The sequence below is a fragment of the Oxyura jamaicensis genome, chromosome 7 (assembly GCF_011077185.1).
Source record: "Oxyura jamaicensis isolate SHBP4307 breed ruddy duck chromosome 7, BPBGC_Ojam_1.0, whole genome shotgun sequence".
In the NCBI taxonomy this organism is placed as follows: domain Eukaryota; kingdom Metazoa; phylum Chordata; class Aves; order Anseriformes; family Anatidae; genus Oxyura; species Oxyura jamaicensis.
In genome coordinates, this window is record NC_048899.1 from 35,733,158 (window position 1) to 35,755,657 (window position 22,500).

Genomic DNA, 22,500 nt, shown 5'->3' on the forward strand with positions numbered 1-22,500 from the left:
TCTATGTTTAGGCTGCCACCAACAAGTTTCTTCACCAAAGGTAAATGAAAGATAACACAGAAAGACTATTTGTTGTCTAATAACATGGGCCAAACATGTATCTGCGGCATGGAAGTGGGTTTTCATCCATCAATCCTCACCTGATTTCTATAATGATAATCTGAAAAGATTAATCAAAAATTAAAAACAAAAACAAACAAACAAACAAACAAAAAAAAAACCCTAGGAGGAAAGGATTTAGCTGCATGTGCCTTCACAGGATGAAAGCAATCCCCCTCATGTTTTTTTTCCCAGGTTTGAGTAATGAACACTGCAGGTGGGGAAACTGAGGCTGAGCTGTTCGTGACTTTCCCAAAGTAGCACAGAGACCATCAAACATTCTCATGCCTGATGTTCAGGCAAGCCTTTTGTACACGCTGCAGAAAACCCTTCCAACAGCAGGACTCATCTGCACACTGCTATATTCAGGCCACTGAACTAATTTTTGTAATATATAAACTGTAACGTTTTATGCAGATCCGGTTTCAGTATTTGATTTAAAGTAGGAACGGATGAATGACAGTCCTGGCTCAGGAAACACTCAAGTGAAGCTCCTCCATTTGAACATGACTCTTGTGAGTTAACATACAGAGGACTACATGCACTGCCACCATGGGATCCTCACTCTAAATGTCTGCACCTCAAGCTAATTTACCCAAATATTATTTACTTACACGCCTTTCAGTGTGATTATGGTTCTTCCAGATAAGTAGAGACATTTAAATTCTGCGTTTCCTTGTAATTTCCAAATGTTTACACACTATAGCCTGTTTATTGAACTGTTTACTAAAGCGAACACTTGCTCCGCTTTATCAACCTCCTCCACAGTTCTTCAGAGTTTTGCTCCATCCCAGAAAGAGCTCGTTTCTGGGCTGTGAACAAGCTGCTTCCACTGCTCTGTCAAAGCAAATATCTTTAAATGCTGGAATCACCCATCTTACCCTGCACTGGAGCACCTTTACGCACAAGCAAACCCTTTTCCTTTGAAATTACTACCAAAATACAAAGACACACACACTATACAAGCTTTACCACAGTTGTTCTTGACTAATTGCTCTGAGGTTTTTTCTTTGAGACCCTTAAATCCCCTTTCCTAAATCAGAAAGCTGGATATCTATTCCATGCAACGTGCACTCTTTGATTCAGGTTGCTGTCCCTTGGCGTATTATTTCTGTGTTTATCTACACTAAGCTGCATTTTCAACTCACTGACCAAATCACCTATGAGATCCACCTTTCCCTCACTGCTCGCCGTTACTCAGTGGAGCTGCTCTGTAGATGTAATCAGAACAGCTCGGTCATATTGTCATTTCACCCAAATCCACTATGTATGCTACAAACAAGACAAGATCCCAAATGAGCCTGAGTTGAACTACTCCCATCTCAGCGAGAATTAGCCACCCTCAGACTCCCAAACTTTCATTACTTTCACAAAAAAAGGTCTTTTGCACTCAAAACAGGCTACTGCTCCTAATAACATTTAAGGTAGAATTTCATTAAATGCCCTTCATAAATTGAAACCTGCATGAAACCTATAACCCTTTTGGAAGAGATAACGAGCATGAAGAGATGAATTCAGCGTGGCTGCCTGTATTCCCGTGTATCTGCCTACTCAATACGCAGATGCTCTTAAAAGCTAAGTCAGCACTGGAGATGTCACCTCCACTGGGGAACCGAAGCTCATGGCGTGGATCCCTCTGACCATCACCGAGCACAGCCCAGGCTCTTGCTCTGAACTAAGTTTTGTAGGGATGATACGAGTTAGGTGACAGCAGGTGAAGCAGAAGTAGGCATTTGCCCTAAACCACCAAGCTAAGAGAAGAGTACTGGTTTACCAAATCAAATTTAACTAAGAGATCTTGAAAAATCATTGCTGTAAGAAGAATTACTCGATGCAATAAAGGTCGGATTTCCTAGGTGTGCTGTATCTCTGTGTTTAACCTCCCAGCCAATCATCCCCTCCTTGCTCCCATTCCTGTATCTGAACAGGTTTTTCCCTTAGTTTTCAGTCCTCATAAATCTGATCTGTCATGGCAGAGTTTCTAATAATATTAGATAAAACTTCACCGATTTCTCTCTGGAATACACTATTTAATATCCTTTATTTAAGACATGTGTGTGCAATCAATTCTGTTGTATTTACTTGTATTACACACACAGTATTCATCATCTTGACAATTTTTAAAAGTTTTAGAACACCATTTCACTTAACAGTTTTAAAAAAAAGAGAGATTTATTTGATGGTTAACTTTGGAACAAGTTATCTGCATTAACTTCCATTGTTTTGGCATAAAGTAGTTCTGTATATTTTACTAACAACAGTGGAGACATGATAAAGGATGTAGGCAGAGAGCCATAAACTGCTCTTGCTGCAAGCCACAGTGTTCATGTACAAGCATTAATTTTTTGGACTTTGATTGGAAGATGTCTCTGTGTTCAGCCACTTGGATTTTACTAAATACAACAATGTATAAAATGTTGTACCTGAATATAACAATTTTCACTGCAGAAAGACCACTGTAAATCATACGTAGTATAAACTTGTCCACATGATTGGAATAATATAATGGATACCGTAGTCCCTAACCACCAGCTAATGTTCTTTATGACACTTAAATAAATGACCTGAAAATAAAATAGTAACAACATGAAGTCTTCTAAACCTGTTCACGTGCCTTTCCCAAAAGCATGCTAGAGAAAGACAATGTATAGTTAACACATTTTTTTGTGTTTACATTTTCTTCAGAGCATTTTTGCTCCAGCTATGCTTTTCCTCTTCCAATTTACATTAATTCTTTTCTGTCACCTTTCAGCCAGAATCATCTCTCCATCCAGTACCTGCCTGGATCTCAATCAGTGATGAACATCAAGAGCGTGCGGGATTTCTACACCGCCACCCAGCTGGGAATCTCAAAGTCTTCTATAATTTGGGAAAAAAAAAAGATGCTCCAGTGGTTTTTGTTTTTGTTTTTTTTTGGAGCCAGTATCTGCTCCCACAGAGATTATCGCAGTTTCCAAAATCTCTGTCCAAATTTCAGAGAATACAGAGAGGCAGAGCTGGTGTGGGAGGCTGCTGGGTGCGGAGCAGATGTAGGCTTCAGAAGGAAGTTAGCGAGGTACAGCAGCAGAGAGGTAGCGTTTAGTTACCAGGGAAGATGCACCACTTTGCTCAGCTCTAGTTACAACACATCCTAATCATGGAAGAAAAATGCCATAGGATTCTGTTTTCAATATGGGAGATGGATTTTACTTTCATTGTTAACCTCAGGTTGTGAAATCTCTTACATATGGAACTTTCCAAAAAAAACTGCACCAAAGCACACAAATATTAACACTTTGAACAGATTCTGCAAGGTACTTTCCTTTATGTTTAAGCAATGTGGAAAATGTTTTACTTTTATGTATTATTCATACATTTAAACACCAACAGTTCAGAACAAACAGTGAAAGACTTAAATTTCTAATTTTAGTATCATGACTTTTATTTATTCAGATTCCTTAGAATTTCTGATACATTCAACAGACAATTTTAAAACTTTATGAAGACTGTAAAAAGACTAAGCCTTGAAAACTTTCACTTTTTGCATACTGGATATAGAAGTTTAGCTAAGAAGATGGCTCAGAAATGAACTTGCTAAAGTTCATAGATAAAAAATCCATATGCTGAAAGTCAGAGCTTCAATCAAAATATTTGCCATTTTGAACAGCAGATTTTTTTCAACTCTCCAATCCATACATCCAGCACTAATTTTCTTTTCATTTATCCCATGAAACCCCACTCTGAGGAAACCTGTCCTTTTACTCAGGGCAGCCCTGCATTCCCACGTTGACATGTTACATCGTGCATGTTTATTCGGAGCACTTTATCTGCCCTAATGAAAAATTACTTATAGGAATTGGTTTATTTTTATGGCACTGAGCTCTGTTTTATTGAAAACAACAACCAGAAGAATGGAAAGGCAATGAAGTCACCGAGAGATGAACAGAAACCACATTAGAAGCCTAACTGGAGTGCTGGTTTAGGTTCGATGGACAAGTTTAGGGTGTTGAATGCTGGTTTCAATAGTTGCTCTCAGTAAGCAGGAATGGTTTGTAAGAATGGATATAAGCTAAAAAAAGAACTTTAATTCTCAGAAGTTGGCAATTCTGTAACTTCATTCACATACGCAAGCAGAGTTAAGGATAGTTCTGGAAGCGCTGTGGAGGTTTTTCTTTTAATTATATGTCGATTAAATGGTTTAAAATTAATAAAAGTAGACAAGTGGAGACAAGCACTTCTGCAATTCTTGTGGTCTTCCAGAACACAAGCAAAACTGCTCTCCAAAAGCCAAATGAAAGAGGGTTGCTTGCAATCCCAAATAGCCCCAATCAGATATGTTAGAAACCTTCCCCAGGCCTTGGAGCTGCAAATCCATTTCGGAGCTGCCGTGCTTCCTTTGTCACTGATGCACAGTCACAGCATAACTTACAATTTAACAAACTCACTGTCTGAGAATTTCCTTTGTCTTTTTTTAAACACGATAACAAATGTCTCTCTGGTAACCGTAATATTTTTAATTGAATTTATGTGGCCTCAAACACCAGAGAGGTTCGTGCAGAGCTTATAGGAGGCTGCTACCTGGAGTCCACTTGGTTTGTAGTTGTTGCAATGGACCCTTGCTTCTGTCTTTTGTTTTGACTGCAATAACTGGCAAATCCTACTTCTGCCCTTTCGTACTTTCCGCTTCCCTGATTTTAGCCTATTCCCATGCTGAATTTGTCCCCACAATTACTACAAATGAGTGCAAAACTACACAACCATGCACACGTGTTAGTGGCCAAGCACTGTACAAATGCCACAGCTGCGTGGACATTTCTGAGCTTTTGGAAAAGTCAGAATTTTCTCCACACTGTTTAAGGAAAAATCAACAGTCTTGAAAACTGCTGTTTCATGGCCAAACTGGAACAGACAGCAACTACATTAGTATATACTTGGGTTTTATACTTAATGTTACAGATCACCTGATAACAGTAAAACTCATTGAGATCCACCTACTTCTGAAAAGACCGCAACAATTTTTAGGAGTTGGCCTTGAAGATCCTTGCGGGTTCCTTCTGACTCAGGATATTCAATGGCTTCTATGAAATGACAAAACCAGTCTTTAGGGATTTTTTTCTTTGATTTTTTTCCCTCTATATAGGTACTGTCACGTTTTGCTTTGCAGTAAGAAAGAGTTGTTGAGTGTGGGGTCAGGTGTCCCAGAGCTGTGTTACAGTTCAAAGCTAGAAGCTTGAAAGGAGATTCCCAATTTTTAGGGAATTTCATATTAAGGTTTGCTGAAGTTGCCGCATACTTTCTGGGATCTAATTTCACTTTCTGATCTTCAGCAATGCTTGTAATTCTTCATTCAGAAGAGGAAGGAGATTACTTGTCAGCAGTAATCTCTAACACAGATAATGCCATATAAATATTAGGGGCTTATAAGCATGGACAAGGATTAGGAGTAAAGAGAGAGAACAGAAAGAAAACGGAACAGAGCCAAGATTAAGCACTGGGAAGGGCAAGGCAAAAGAAAATACAAGGTCTGTGGCTGAGCTTGTCTTCCTGCAGCTGAGCATGTATTTTCCTGGGTAGAATAAGTAGGGCTTATGTGGAGTGCCAGCAGTACCTCCCTGTTTGTGAGGTTCAAGGTACAGAAGTATGGGAATACCTGTGATGTGATCATTTCCCCGTTATTACCTGCTCTCAACTGCCTTCTCCACGACACTAGAAATACAGAACAGACCCAGGGAACCACTTCCAGCCTCCTCCTCACAGCCCATCCAGTTCCGGCGGGTTGCTCAGGACCGCATCCAGTCAAGTTTTCAACTGTCATCAAGGCCAAAGATGAAGACTTCACGTTCAGACATTAACAACGTGGGAGAGAGCTAAAGCTGCCAGCAGCAGAACATCTTCCTTTGTAATGTTTGCATCCTGGCCAGACAGAGAGAAAATGGGGTGTATAACCCATACAAGAGCATACACCAGGAGAGGTAAATCGTGAGGTCTGACTTCCTTCCGACAAATCATCTAAAATTATTGCTGTTTCGGCAACAAATCAGCTGAATACAACAGCCCTCATTGCTCTGGTGGCATGCCTGGTTGGCCGCGGGCTGTGGAGCTGGTCCCAGAGAAGCGAGCCTGGGTCCAGGACTGGGTCCAGGTGGTGGCTCTTTGATTCACATGGAAACAGGGTCCTTAGGAGTGGGGCAGGAAGATGGGACAGGCAGGAGAGGAAAGATCTCAGCAGAGTAGACGAGAAACGGCGTAATTCTCAGATTCCTCAAACCCTAACTTAGGCCTATGCTTCCAAATGCTTTCTGGGCAAAATAGCTCAGCTCCTAGTACTCGTGTTAGACACTGCTGGGAAATTCCCCTTTTGCTTAGTATTTAAATTCAACGTTGAACAATGTCTTAATTGGTTTAGGTCAGCAAAACCAATCAGACGTTGATCACTCTGCACTTTAATACTGGAAGAGAGACTCTGGACCCACTGAAGTCATGGACAAAACTCTCTCTGAGTTCAAGGCAGACAAGTTTGGCCCTAAACTTCTGAATTTGCATCTTTAACTCCCTGAAATCCTTTAAAACTAAACACAAGAACCTGTGCAGAGCTGTAATTTCCAAGCCCACCATTCTCAACAAATGAAGTGGTGATAATTTAAAAACTCCTCAGGAAGATGACAATGGACTACAATACACATTTTATAACACAGATTAAAATAATATGCTTTTTTTTTTTTTTTTTTTTGCACAAGATACAAAAGTAAGGGTTACTTGATTGTTTTGTTTGTTTGTTTAAGTAATTTTCTTTATAAGGAAGCATTATGACCGTGTAGGTCTGTTACATCGCCACTGCAAGGTGACTTTTGGAGCCCCGAGTCACTTCAGTAACAAAACTTTCGAAGTGACAGAAATTTAGCAGTTCTGGACTTAAGTTCTGCTTCTGTAAAAGTTCAAAAGAAGGAATTACACTATGGAAAAAAAAGTTAAGCTTCTGAGAACTGCAAGGTTTTTAAGGTTCTTTAGGATCCTAAAGGATTGGTCATGTTTATTACTGCTTGCTTAAACAGGAAAAAGAAAACAGCTCAGCTCCTGAGCGCTGATTTAGAAAATGCAAATTTCACATATAGCTCCAAACAATACACTATGTCTTCCTGCTAAACAGAACTCAAAATGGGTGTTTGAAAACTGATATCACACCTTAAATCATCTAGTCTTTTTTTCTTTTTTTTTTTTTTTTTTTTTTTAATTGAAAATAATACCAGGATCCTGTAGCATATAATTTCCTGTTTTGTGGCAATCCTTCTAATCAGGACATATAGAATGGATGTCCCCTTTAACCAGGCTGTTTTGCAACATACGCAATGCAGAAGGGAGTGCTATCATAACACTTCAATAGTTAAGTGACTTTATGAGAAAAATACTTCCAAATGTTTCCTTAAACCTTCCAAACCGCACCAAAGAACATTATCGTAATATTATGTTTCCCTATGGCCTCCAATATTTAAGCTTGCTATTCTCGAAATGATACTTGGATGAAAAATATGACTTTATGTAATGTATAAATTGTTCCTAAAAGAAAAGTTGCCTTTAAAATTACTCTGCATAGATGTCAGATATTTTGCATTTCCAATAGCCATTCCGTATTAATTGAACAAATAGTATTCCAGCGCTTTGGGCTGCACACGGATAGTCTGTAGTTTAAAACTCAGCAGTCACTTTGTGATCTTATTCATAGCAAATACTGAAAACAGTAACTGTCCTAACTGATTACGTATCAAGTTACGCTTAATAGATATCCATATTTCTTGCGCAGTATACATAATCCATATAAACTGTATACCATATATCAATAACATATTCCAGTGAATCCAGCATCAAAGAGTTCGTTTATAGTAGGTTTTCATTTGACTCAGGGTTGTAATGTTCTGTGCAAGCATAAGCTAACCATTTCAGCGATTTTGCCAGCAAGCTGCTTTTTGGCAGATTATTGGCAGTACATATTGGCAACAAACTAGTGCAACTAAGCCCTTCTTATAACTTACAGGTAAATAATGATTTTAATAAATTTATGTAAAATGTTCCACTTGCTCACATCTGGTTTTGATAGTTCACTCAACTGTGCAAATGCAAACTTCTGTGCGTTTCTCAGGAAAACACATATTTCACCTTAATTATTTAACACTTTCTCGGGTACCCTAAGAAATAAATAAGCAATGAAACCTACTTTCACTTGAAGGCTTAACTGAAGTAAACTTTATCTTAGAAGCTAACAAAATTAATTAAAAATAATTTTTATGCACGCAAAAACCTAAAACATTGTGTTATGAATACATTCGCTCACATCATAGGAAAAGCACGGGGCTATTGTACAGCTATCTCAGCCAGGGGGCATTAAAATCGTAAGGTCCAGTCACTTGCCTGTGGTCCATGCGGTAACACAAAGCCTCCATCTGAAAATGTGTTACTGTATTAGGTATATTTGCACTTTTTTGCACTACAGCTAAAGTTTAAATACATAAGAATTCGTATCTCAGCTAGGCAGTGTGGTTTGCAGGAAGCCCTGAGTTTTAATCCCAATTCTGCCAGCATCTCATTGTTCAAATACCAAAAATCTGTCTCCATCTCTAGACCAAGAACGGCAGCAGCTTGCTGCTCTACAAAGGCTCTCTGCCTTAGGAAAATAAAGTTTTTGTCAGAAACCTTTACAAATGTTATTACTACTAGAGCGGTGTTGTTAAAGGAAGAAATACAAGCCTTGGCCTCTCTTTCTCTGGTCTAAGTCGGGACGCTGCTGATGCCAAGTTAAGACAGGTGAGGTTCTGCCCTTGCCGACCCGGGGAGCAGAAAGCCCTGCTATCGTCAGCGGCTCCGCAGGGAGCCTGCTCTGCCAAATTCCTGGAAAATGCACGGGGCCCATCACCGAGCTACCTGTGGTACTGAAGGTGGCAAAACAAGAAGGGGAACATGCAGCTTGGGATGGAAATAGGAGAAAACAGTGTCAGCACAAACAGCACTGCTACATTTATAGGGTGTGAGCTGGCAGCGATAGGCACGGTGACGTTACCTGCGTGAGGACAACGGGAACGACAGTGCCTACCCTGCGAGGAGGCAACGGCTTGTGAACAGCTTAACACTGCCCTGCAGCAGGACGCGGCCGTCCTGGACGTTACTGCATTAACTATGAACAAACAAACCAACCAGAACAACAAACAAAATGATAGAGATACATGATGGAAATATAAAGAGCTCAACCCCAGCTGTTCAACCCAATGCTTGGCTTCTGCATCTCTGAAAACTGTTCGCATGGAGACACCCCCAAGGATCACAGAGAGGAGCTCTCTCACAATGCCAGTTTGAGGTTTCTGCTGCAATATATAGTGAAATACATAGTGAAAGATATATATGAGATATATATAGTGAAATATACAGTGAAAGAAAGGCCAGCAAATGAGAATGTAAAGGCAAATGGCAAAATGAAAATAAGAGCTCTTCATTAAGCCAAAGAGAAGTTTCTCCAGTTCTCTGCTCCTTCAACGTCCAAGCCACCACCTTGGATGCCGGTTCCTCTACTCCATGCTTTGCCTGCTGATAACCAACGCCACCCATGCTCCTCATGCCCTTCCACCCTGAGTGCCTGGCAGCTCCACGTCCAGTCTGGGGGACGTGTCACCGTAATTAAGGGGCGCAACACACTTCAAAAGCTTTTACACAGTCAACATACACATCTGTTCTGCTTGTGGATATGTTTCAAAGTTTTACTTAGTAATTATTTTAAATAGGGCCTGACGATTAAGCATTAGGTTTTATTTGCGCCCGATACAGCTTAGAATTTGCTTGCAGTTTTTTAACATTTATTCATTTATGGGAGTCAGCAGTTTAGGATTTTGTAAAGCTTGGCAACATGGTTAAAGCCCAGTGAATTCTTGCTGAGATCTATTGGATGAGCTGGTAAAACTCTCTGTTGCTATAGTGGACTTGCTTTTAATTTGATCTGTTTCAAGGATTCGGTATCCTTCCAGCACGGTATAAACCTAAGGGCATATATTTGTATTGTTTAAAGGCAGGAAATTCTGTGAACTGAAATGAGAACATATCCCTTTTGCCTTTATGGACTTTTGTTGTTTTCTCTTCCTTTTGGGGCTTTGGAAATAAAACCAGTGAAAGCTGAAATTTTGAACAATAGCAAATTAGTTTCAAGGAAAAAAAAAAAAAAAGTAAAATACTAAGTATACTTTTATAGCTTTACTCATAGACTTTGTATACATGTAAATCAGATGTAGCCAAGCATCAGAAAATACTATTTGGAGCAGGTCCTTAGACTGCAATAGGCTCATACTGTTTTTGTCATAAAATACCATGGACTTTGCTGTTTTACTTTATTATTATTCCTTTACTACCTTGTATTAACTTGTACCCCACTGACTTCATGACAGAGCAGATTTGTTTCACGGTAACCACAGAAGTAGGGCAATCACATTTTTACTGTGAGCAGAAAAAACTAATAATCTCTGTAACTCTTCCACTCTGAGACCCTGTCCAAAGAGTCCCGTGCCCTCCTGCAGCTGATGCAGGAGGTAGGTCTGGAAGCACAGCATGCCGGGACTATTTACACCATGCAAACATCTGAAACAAGAACCTTTGAGATGAACGGAGACTCATGTTCCACTGAAATTACGAGTTGGGCAGAGACGGCATCTCAGACAGCAGCAAACTTTGTCCCAGTGGTTCTGTACTAATTAGCAGCGGGACTGGAGGCAGAGCAGCTGCATTAGCACGGATACCTGATCTCCGCAGGATGTATTATTCCCAGTGGGGCACTGCATGAAAACGTCCACACTGCTTTTGGTACTCAGACTAGCTTGGTGACAGCAGAGTAAGCATCCTGATTACACACAGTAAGTTGTACCACCCTATATTGTAAGAACACAGCTGAATTTCTAGCACTGAACACATCAGCCAAGCCAGGGTTTCGGCTCTCAGGAATATTCCTACCTGGTGGCAGCCTTCGGAGACCCAGCCAAGGCTGCAGCGAGCTCCCTGCAGGAAGGCTCACGTGCGACAACCTCAACCGCAGCAGTTTCAGCAAGAGCCTAAACACTTACCCAGCACTTACCCAGCGGTGTTCCTTGCATACAGCGTGCAACGAGCTGCCTGTTTCTATCTAATAAGCTTAATAGCTAAATATAAATTACAGTGGGATATAAGGCTTGAGAGAGACATTCGACACCCAAGATATTGCTTGGCCGCTGGATCTCTCCTAGCTAGTGTTTCTTCAGACTCGCTAATCCCTCTTCCTGGACAGCAGCAATTATGACATTGGTGAACTGCAGGACTTCAGTTTATTTGCTTTCATTTGGCACAGAGCTTCGTGCCCATCTCATCTACACTTGGAGGTTACAACAACTGAAGCCGGGATCACCACGAGACACCATCAATCACCACAATAAACACAACTCAGCTGTTTCTTTGCACTCCAAGCCTATGGCGGAGAACAATCTTAATAAGAGATTTAAAAGAGCATGAAGAAGCTGCTTCACTTGAAACAGGTGCTTGTAATAATGACTCCTAAAGAAATGCTACCGACTAACAACCCTGGGGAATAAATAGCTGAAAGGTATTCACTTTCATCTGTGGTTTATATGTCCTGTAGATCTCTACATAATAGCAAAGGGGATCTTTACCTACCTGTTGTAACACTTCTACGGTCCCCTGCAGAGATGGGCAGGGATCCCCACCCCAGACACCCAGGGCACATCGCCTTCTTGCTGGGAAAAGGGGTTCTGAAGCCTAGCACCTGTCATAACCTCACTCACCCCAACTATTATTTATTCTTGGGGTCACTTAACGATACTGTCTCTCACTGTACACGAATTTAACATTTTTGTCCATGTGATCAAAGAACCAGTAATAGTAGATTTTGAACTGCAGCAGCATGCAAATGTTTACATCCCATATCCAACATACACGCGCACAGCTCACGGTAAGCCACTTGGGACAGGTTCTTGGGTCTTCTGCAAATGCAATTAAAGATTCTCAGGACAAAAATTACAGCCAAATTCATGAACTACACAAAAACATGTCTGACACTCCATTTAGCAAAAGTCATGCTAAATTAGAAGGCCCAGCTAAAAAAGCAGATGCTCTGCTTGCTAAGTTGTAGTTGCAGACAGAATTTTTTCTGCTAACATCAAAAGAACAAGGTGTTCATATAAATGGCATTTTATTTTGATCCTATTATTCTATATGAGCTAGAGGAGAGATCAAAGGAAAAAGTACCCAGGTTTCACTATTAACACTTAACATAGCTCCAGTCAGAAAATCCTTTCCAGATTGCTAGTGCAATTTAAAGCACAGCACATTTTTGTTGTTCTGTTGGGTAATATACCTGAAGGCACTGTTTTGATTCCCTGACCACCTTTTTCATTGTGGAAAATTGCTTCTGATATATGTATTTTCAATTATTTTCCTTTTTATTTTTTTTATTTTTTTTATTTTTTTTATGACAGCAATCTCCAGCCTCCCCAGGCCGGGGGACTAAAGGGTTTTGGGTCCTGCCCGCTGTCAGAGGGAGGCAGGATGCCCCGAAGTACCGACACCGCATTAGCGACGGCGTACAATGGCCAGGAAATTCAATCCCGTCAACGTCAAACGCTGAAGGCTGGTGCAGCCCCTGCCAATGGCAGTTCCACTGGAAGCAAAGCATACCAGCTTCAACTGAGTATGTAAACAAACCTAATGGCCCTTTAAAATATGTAAAAGTTCCTCCTGATAGCTGGCAAGAATAAATGCGCTTTAATATTTTGTATGGCTTGTGATGACATTACCCAGGAGTAGTGCTATTTGTTAATAGATCTTGCCTCTCCTAGAGCCCAATGACGCTGCATAAAGAACAAATAATTATATTTTGTGTTTCTTACAAAGCCGGAATACACTAAAAATATTTAACATTCATGCTTTCTTTGAATACGAGGTTCTCATTGATGATTCAGTAACTTACAGTAAAAGTTTAGGAACATCACTTCCAGTGAATTCCCTTGGCCTACAGCGCCTGCAGAAACCTAATAAGCAGGTATGGCTTTTTGGACTACCTTTGGAAAAATCAGCTATCTAGCATTCAAAAAAAAAGGAGGGCATATGTCCTTCTTCCCTGCCTTTCCTCCCCCTTCCTAGTCGCTATTAAAACATTCATGTTACAAAGTCGTTCCAAAGTTTATTGTAAATGCCAAAAAGTGGGCACTGATCCCACACGAGCTGGCTCGGTTATGGCCCACCATCTTGAACATATTCGTTTTATCCAACTCAGTGCCAGGAGTTGTTTTTTTGTGTTTGGTTTTTTTTTTTTTTTTTGACTTAACTTTTCCCTAATAACAGTAGATTGCGCATACGCGAGGAGATAGCAAGTCGTGATTCTGGGAACTCGCACAGCGAACGCTAAACACATGCAGGTGAGTGGTGGCCTAGACTGAACATTACAATTACGGGTTAAACGAGACAAAATGTTTCATGCACAGTCAGAATATGTTCATATTACACAGAGCAGCCAGCTGGCTATAAATCCAAGAAGTAAGCTGGAAATCTTTAGAGTTTAAATGGATGAATACAGATATAAGTGGAAGAACAGCGGTTTGTCGCCATATGAATGGCTTTTGACTGAAAAGAGTGGATCGCTTTTACGATGGTTTTCCAAAAGGGTAACTGTGTTGAGAAGAAATTAAGAATAAGTGTGATGACTGGAATGTTCCACATATTTATGTTTTCTGTTCTGTTCTGAGACATTGAAGTCATAGTCTGTGCCTCTGAACAATTATAATATGGCTTTAAATACAGGTGCTCTTACTGAACTTTATATAATAAAGTTCTTTATAAGACCTCTGCAGCTGATGAGCCATAAACAGGATTACTCCATTAATTTATTTCAGATTCAAATTACCAAGAACTGAGCTGAAAGAAGCTATGAAGCACTTTTCTTGCCCTATTTCCACCTCTAAGTGATGTATGCTGCAGTTTTCTCCAGATCTATGGATCACTGAACCCACGGCCAGCGCTCCTATCTGTGCACAAATCCACCAGACCACCTCGATGCTGCTAAGCCAGCACCTTCCTGCCAACCCCAAAGGATGCAAGAGGCATGTCTGAGGTGTTTGTTCTTCTACAGATACAAAAAATATCCTTTGAATTTTTCAATCATGGATGAACCTGAATGACTTTCTCGAACATTTCAGGCTCGTACAAGGTAAATGTTTGTTGTTTCTCCATCCAAGGCAGATGTAACTCCTTCCTGAACCCAAAAGCAGAGCCCAGACTCTTGCAAGTGCCTCTTACCAAGCACACTTTAAAGATACAAAGGAACTTCACATGGGTGAACTATGCTTATATTCATTTATGTTATATATATGTAACATAAAGACATTAAAAATATATTTCTTGGTGTTTAAAAGTAGCTATAAGCTCATGGTTTTGGTGTACTCACAGTTGATAGTACCAAATGGAAACTGTAGGAAGACTGATAACAAGTTTGCTCCCCAAAACTTTTCTCCTGTGTCTCTGAGCTGACTGAATGGGAACCGAGAGGGGAAGAACAAAGATTTGCTGTTCTTTACAGTCACGCAACGAAAGTGTAGGTTAAATACAGGAAGTATTTGCAGATTTCAGATATTTTTGAGACCTTTGTTGCTTTTTCCTTGCATTGAGAGCTAATCTCAGCCCCAGCAAAGAGCTGGGCTTTCATGTTCTGCAGTCCTCCACTAACTGAAAACCCAACCCACTTTGACACATGCCAAAGCAGACTCAAGATGCAGATTTTAACTTTGGCTTTTTGTAGGCATTTATTCATGCTAATGTATCAAGAAAAAAACGTTTCACCAAGAAAAGAGACTTAAAATGATACTGCTGAATAAATTAAATATATTACAGTTTGTGTGTTCACAACAAAAGATGCCTACAGACCAGAAAGATACATCTGTAATTAAGACGTTTGGACAGACAACATTTCTGTCCCCTTGTGTTCGACATCAAACGTGTCACAATAATGATCTTTAAGCCCAATGTATAAAAACAGCAAGACCTTTTTTTTAAAAAAAAAAAAAAAAATCTGATACCAAGTATGTATATACTTCCAACTCACTGAAGTTATCATCAATAACCACTGGAATATTTTTAGAAGGTCTTTCAGACGGAAGGGTCATGTTCTCCCTACAATTTTGAACAAGTAAGAAAATGTGTTTGCTTGTTGAGCTTCAATCAAACTTCAATTTTGGGTTATTTGTCTGAAGTCAGGATTCTTAAAATAAGCACATTTTTTTATAGAACCAATTTCTGGAAAAAAATACCATCCACAGTTGGAGGATTATCAGCTATTCTAATACAACTGGCTCTGATTTGGAGGTAAGATACATGGTCATATACAAAAGGACTGCATGATTAATCCAAGGGGTGTTCTACCAGCACCCACATTACTAAATTTAAACACCACTAATATTTTGTGTTATGCTGCTGTACTACCTGTGGTTCCCAGAAACTTTTTTTTTTTTTTTTTTTTTAAACTTATATCAACATTTCACCTTTGTACATCTTTCCCTGGTATCTCTATTACCCAAATATCTTCCCCTTCCTCTCCAAATCAAATGTTTCCTTACTTAAGGAAGCCACTGCATCTTAGATATATCAGATGTTCATATTTTACTGTTCTCTTCCTATACATACAGAAGGCATATTGCTTAAGTCATGTGAAGTGCTGAGCACTTTCTTAACACACTGGCTAAAAAGGGGTTTGAGCAAGCTCGGCATGTTGCAGAAGGGTTTATAGTATGATGGGCAACCCAAATACCAAAATTTGCCAATATCAGCAATATTTGGCATTGCAAAAAATCCTGAATATGAACAAAAAAATACTTGGCTGCTAGATACTCAGAAGTATTACATGGAAAAACTGTGTTAAAGAAATTTCCAGCTCTCACAAGAGCATTCAGGTAATTTTTGATGGATCATCTGTACTTTTAGGTGCTTTCTGGAAGCACTTTTCTCCTTTCTGTTTATTGTCCTTTGTGAGGAAAACAGGAGACGAAACTCAATTTGGTGAGCAAGCGCCACCAAGGGCTCTGATGCCCCCGTTGCCAGACAGGGAGCGGTGTGCACGGTTCCCTGGCTGATGTCACTTACCTGCAGTGGGAGCAGGTCCCCATACACCAGCACCACACGGGCCTTTAGCATGACCCACTCCATCAGGACTGTGTGGTTGGCATTGCTGCACAGGATCATACAAGGCAGTAGGAACCACCATGGCCAGGCTCCGCTGTAAGTGACAGTCCCCATATTTCACCTCTTTTTTTTTCACCTCACCATCATCATTCTTCATGAAACTTTTGAGTTTTTTTTTTTCCCTATATGACTCTCCTTAAAATATTCCTTCACTTAACTTCTTCAGCGCCCAGCAATGACTGATTAAAAAGATAAATCCTGCAATGTTAGACATCAAAGGTAAAATTGCTAATTATTTTGCACTGAAAGTCTGAAAACAACTTCAATCGGCAGATACAGAAAAGGTCTGCCTTTGTCTAGAAACATATTTCCTTAACAATTTTTGATCAATTTCCTTCAGTGAGAATGACCAACTTACAATTTTCGGTGTCTACGAGGACCTTATTTCATGAATTTGTATAAATGGCAGAAAAGTATATATAAGTGTTTAAAAAGCAGCCAGGAGTACATGCAACAGTCTTTGTGGAAATAGTGCAGTTAGATTTAAAATACCAAACACTCAAATTACTTCTGACATTTGGTCTGAGTCGCTTTAGAATTTGCACCTATGACAATAAAAGAAAAAAAAAAAATAATGCTGGTTCTGAAGGAGACTGATTATTTCCTTTGCAATATGTTACCACAGAGCAGTTATTCTCTCTTTCTACCAGATCTGACAGCCATTCAAATGTGCTGGTTTTGCTGCACACTAAACCAGAAATATGATCTCTGCTTGGAAACTCCTCTCAGAAACATTTTCTTCTGTCAATTCTCAGTAACTGCATACAATAACAAGCGTGACTATTGAACTTTTAAAGTATCAATGTTCAGTCATCTTCCTGAGTTTACATATTGCAGCTGTAGGGTTCAAATCAGGAATCAGATTTTGAAAGGCTGTGATCTCTCCCCATAGTTTAGATGCTTATCGTAACCTTTTGTGATATTTAATTGGCACTGCTTTCTCCTCCTTCATTTCCAAATGAATGATTCACAGGCTCGGTCTTCCAGGAACCAACCACTTCAGCTATTCTCTGCACTTCCTTCAACTCTTCCTTAACCACAGCCAGCCCTCTGCTTGACCCCACCTTTAATACATGTGCGACTGGAGAGCCTCAGCTAACACACACATTATGCCTTCTGAGAAGAGAATGACTAAGTGGCACCCAAACCCCAGAATTATGACAGCCAGCTTTCCTGCAGCCACTGCCTCGCTCGGCGGTCACAGGGAAGAAGAGTCACTGCTGAAGATGGAACTGCCAGATTTCACTTTGTTTCAATAATCACGTAAATCGCTTTCTAGCATTCTACCCTGAGTTAGGCACAGGATATTAATCACAGATTAATGCAAAACTCAACAGGTATAAACTAGATCAGCAACCCAGCAGTTCACTCAAAGAGAGAAACAACTCACCAGCCGGACGTCCTTCTCCACCTACCACACTCTGACTTCTTCCCCCAGCTCTTCTGTGATGCTTGCACATCCTGTCACCTCCCAGCCTCAACATACAGACACAAAGTCTCAGTGGTGCTGAGGTCAGCTGGTACCACTTGCACTAACTAAGGTCATATACACGCATTCAACTACCTTCTTGAAATAGCAACTTCTGGAATCACTGGCTGTGCATTTCTATGAATTACTTTGAATACAATGTTGAGATAAATCTAAATCAATGTATATAAATCCGTTATATATAAATACATTTGTACGTGTATAAATACATACAGGCCACCCAGGGAAGTGGTGGAGTCCCCATCCCTGGAGGTTATTTAAGAGATGTGGGGATGTGGCACTGAGGGACATGGCTTGGTGACAGGACTCGGTAAGTCAGGTTGGTGGTTGGACTTGAAGATCTTGAAGGTCTTTTCCAACTTAAATGATTCTATAATCAAGAAACACTTTTTTACTGTGCAGGTAACTGAGCACTGGTTGGGCTGAAATACTGTGGAGTCTCCATCCCTGGAGATATTCAAGAGCTGTCTGGACATGGCCCTGGGTAACCAGTTCTTGGAGGCCCTGCGTGAGCAGGGATGTTGGACAAGATGACCTTCAGATGTCTCTTCCAACCTCAGAGGGAGGAGACACTGTCCAAAGCCAAGCTAAAGTCAAACTAAGGGACATGCACGGCTCTCCCCTCATTCACAAATCAGCCAAGTTGGTCAGACGTGATTTACCCTTGCAAATTTGCTCCCCTTCAGGCACCCCAAGGAATATGTTACAACAGGGCTCACACCGTGTTGTTCCAGGGACCAAAGGGAGGCTGACCAACCTGTTGTCCTCGAGGCTGAACTGGAATCAGCCAGTTCTCTCAGGACTTTTAGAAGCATCTTTTTAGGTCCCATGGCTCTGTATGGGTTAAGTTCTCTCAAATAATCCCTTACCTGATCCTTATCTACTGCTGTAGTTTTCCTCCTTGAACCCTTTGCTAAGCACAAATGCTTGGAACACCTGCCTGGTGATAATTAAGAAAAAAGTCATTGAATACCTCAGTCTTACCTGCTTCAACTGCCACTAAACCATCCACCCCATCCAACAGGCGTTCCATGGGCCCACATTTTCAGGTAATCGTAGAAACTATTTTTGCTGTCTTCACTTCCCAGAAAGACTGCCTTGACGTGTTCAGCTTTTCCCTGATCATCCAAGCAGATGAGAAGTGGTGTTTTATGTTGTTACACACGCATCAGATGGTCAAATAAGCACTAACCACCAGGGTTTGTGGGAAAAACAATACAGATTTTGTTTTAGAAGCAGAAAGTGGAAGCTGAAGAAAATGCCCACCTCTCAGAAGGCACTGAGCCTTCTGACAATGATAAATTCTATCATCACTCCAGAAGAAATACAGGAAAGAGCTTCATATGATCTCAGATGCTGACTGAGGGTCACATCAGGACACAGAAGGAAGCAACAGATGACTGAGATGGCTATTTCAAAAAGGTCTGCAGTTCTCCAATGCTAAATTTATACTCAGATGCTTAGAGTGAAAAGTGTAACGACTTCCTCAGTTAAAATCATCAGGGAAAAAAAAAAAAGCGATGAACAAATGGAAATCTGGAGTCTGGGAGTCAACATGAATATAGAATTTTCTGAATCAGCAGCACACAGATGAACAGGGCTGAAGTACAACACAGAGAATAGGAAGATGATACTGAAAACAGAGAACACCACCTGTAAATTTCCACATTCTTAATGCAGCACTGCCCTCAAACCACCTGTGACATAGGAGCCTGTCCAGAACATGCACAGGTAAGGGATTCCTAAACATGCTAAGCTTCAAGCAGTGCCTCCTGTCAAACAATTATCTCCACCACCCTACCCTCTGAGATGACACGCTTGTCATACACATCATTCATTGCTTCTGGATAAGACCACTGCATTACAAATCATCTTGGTGTAAAAAACCACTCCCCCTGAAACCTGCAGTGCAGGTAGTGTGCAAGCAGCCGGCCCTCCTAGCATTAAATGCCGTGGTCACACCGCTCCTGTGCTCCTGCTCATCCCATCAGCATGACACTGTCTGCAGCTTCTGGTACCTTACCCTCGGTGGACTGGTCTCATACAAGGAAACTACTATTCTCACCATAGCTTTCCTTCAGCAGAAGTAGAACTGTTTATTTCAGAAGCTCGGACTTTATCTATGCATATCTACACATGCACACATGGAGACTTCCTGAGCAGGAAATTCCTACGGTAACGACAACTTCCAACCTTAACATTTTCAGATCCTAATGCAAAACTATTTGAACTATTTACTGTTTTCTTACAAAACATTTTTTTAAAAATGTAAGTTACCTTTTTTTCCTGCATCCTGAAGCCATTAAAAAAAAAAAAAAAAAAAAGGCAAAATAAAACCATAGCTACTTCAGTGGCCCTGAAGAGATTTTCATGGAGATGTGGTGAAACGCCATGATGATAAATTAAAATCAGCAACAAGAACAAGACTTAGTCCGTTTTCCAAAGTTATTCAAGAGCAGAAAACAACACAGCCGTGACTCCTAAGCTTTTAGCTCCATTCTACCACAAATGGCAGAAGTAACTCCGGGGTGTGCATCACTTTGAAGTGGCACCATGAAGCACCTCTGGCCTCCTGGCTATGCCAGCTGCAGCTCTGTAATTTCCAGTGAATGCTGCCTTCAGCAGCCCCTTGACTCCTCTGTGCAAAACAGTTGGTTATTTTGCCCCGTTGCCAAGAACTGTGGTACCTGATCTGCTCTGTGGCTTCTTCCTTTCACTGTAGCACAACCAACAGCAACAATAAAACTGTATTTTGTTTTACAGAGCAACTCACCAAAAAATGCCGTCTTTTCTAAAAATGTGTCTCCTAGGTGTAGTGTTTACAAGGAGTATCAGAATATGCTATTTTTAAAATTTGGGGAATGCAGCCCTTCCTTACTCAAAATAGTTCCCCAATTGTTTGCCATTAGTTATCCATTACAATTCAGAACTTGTGTCTAACTTGGAAATTCAGACTTTAGTACTTTTACTCTGAGTTTTATAGTACACTAAACTGTTTAATTGCTTTCTGCAGGAAGTGATACAGAATTATTTGTAGATTCAGTAATGGAACCAGTGAGCCAACGATCTTCCATTTCTGAAGTTCCTCAGCTCCCGTGAAATAATAAAAATACATCAAGACAGCAGCAGAAAAGCAAGTGGACAGTTCTCTGCAGCGCCTCCATAATAAACAATATAACCGCGATACTTCACCAGAATGTTCAAAAAGTAAATTGAATGGCAGCATGATTGCAGTGGTTCCAGTTATGTTAATTAGGCTGAATTCATGGTTCATTGATGCTGCAATTATGCTGCAAAGAAATGCTGCAAGCATGCTATCACATCCTCCTGCAGCCTGCTGAGTGTGCTGCCATTATTCTTCTTGTGGCAAAAAGACTTTCTAAGGAGATACGGAGTAGGAGTCGCATTTATACTCACACCACACCGTTTATGAAGGCACAGTTAGACAACCGCTCTCCAAATCCACTGGCCATTTTTTAAGCAGGCTTTACTCTGCCAATTTGCATACTTAGCATAGAAATTATAAGCCTTACTAGCCCAATTTCAAACACGGGGGAAGGAAAAGCGATGAAGAGAGTTGCCCAAAGTTACGTACCTCACCAGAGGGAAGAGAACCTCAATGTCTCCTTCCTTCTTCTTTTACTGACATGTCCTCATCGACCATTGTGGGCTGGACATAATAAAGGAAAACTGCTGTGATGGATGGTTTAAACAAGGGAGACGTTTATTTCCAGTGTTTCCCTTTACCCAAGGCTACAGCCAAAGCTGGTGGGAAGGATGTCTTCGGTGACTTCGTGCAACCACACGAGGTTCTGCCAGGTTGTCCAAAATATGATTTCTCAAATCTTCAGAAAATGCAAATTACATCCAATTAAATCAAAGAAATGATGACTTTATGATAAGAGGAAGCGATCAAACCAACAGTATTTTTAAATTTTGAAATTAAGATTCTTTAATATATTGATAGATTTAGTCCAGGAAAATTGAATGCAGTGCTTAATTCAGCAGTGCCAGACCTCCAGCATTATTCTCTAAGTGTTTCTTTAGTCTTCATGAATTTTTTGGTAATAGAAGTTTTTGTTGCCTGTTACCTGGCAGTAATAGGTGAAGAAGGCATTCACAATACCAAAGGAATGAATAAATAAGTCACATCAGGTCTAAAGAATTATACTTAAATTTGTATTCACCAATCCCCTGTATTTACATGCACATCCCATAATGGCCTCAGTGAGGCATTCTGTGAAATAAAGGACAAATAGGCATTATATTCTCAAATTATTGGAAAAAGACACACGACGAACTGAATATGTTGGCCTGCAATGGAAGGGAAATACTTCAACATGGCACCAACTCATTCCCTAAATGGCTAAGGTGCACTTGCCATGCAACACACATTTTTGAAGTTTTTCATTTTTTTACTGGGTTGAAGAGGCAGGGACAGAGGAAGATAAGTTGTCAAGCAAGAAGTTGGCCTGTTTTTTAAAGAATTGTTTGATATCAAAAACCAGCCTCTTCATAAAATGCATTTTCTAATGTTTTTATTTTCAGAGAAACACGACGTGGAATCGGGAGTCCAAACAGGAGCTGGCTCACTGCATACCTCTGAAGACCTAAGAGGCCTTCGAGCCTAAGTTCCAGGTTCCCCACTGACTTAGAAGTGTCATTAAAAACCAATGGTGCTTAAGTGCCTA

At 40.4% G+C, this 22,500-nt stretch overlaps 1 protein-coding gene across 20 annotated transcripts in view; it reads right to left on the reverse strand.

The window, feature by feature from the left end:
- GTDC1 (glycosyltransferase like domain containing 1) overlaps positions 1–22,500 on the reverse strand; it is a 193,644-nt gene that overhangs the window by 52,646 nt on the left and 118,498 nt on the right. The gene's annotated exons all lie outside the window — the stretch shown is intronic.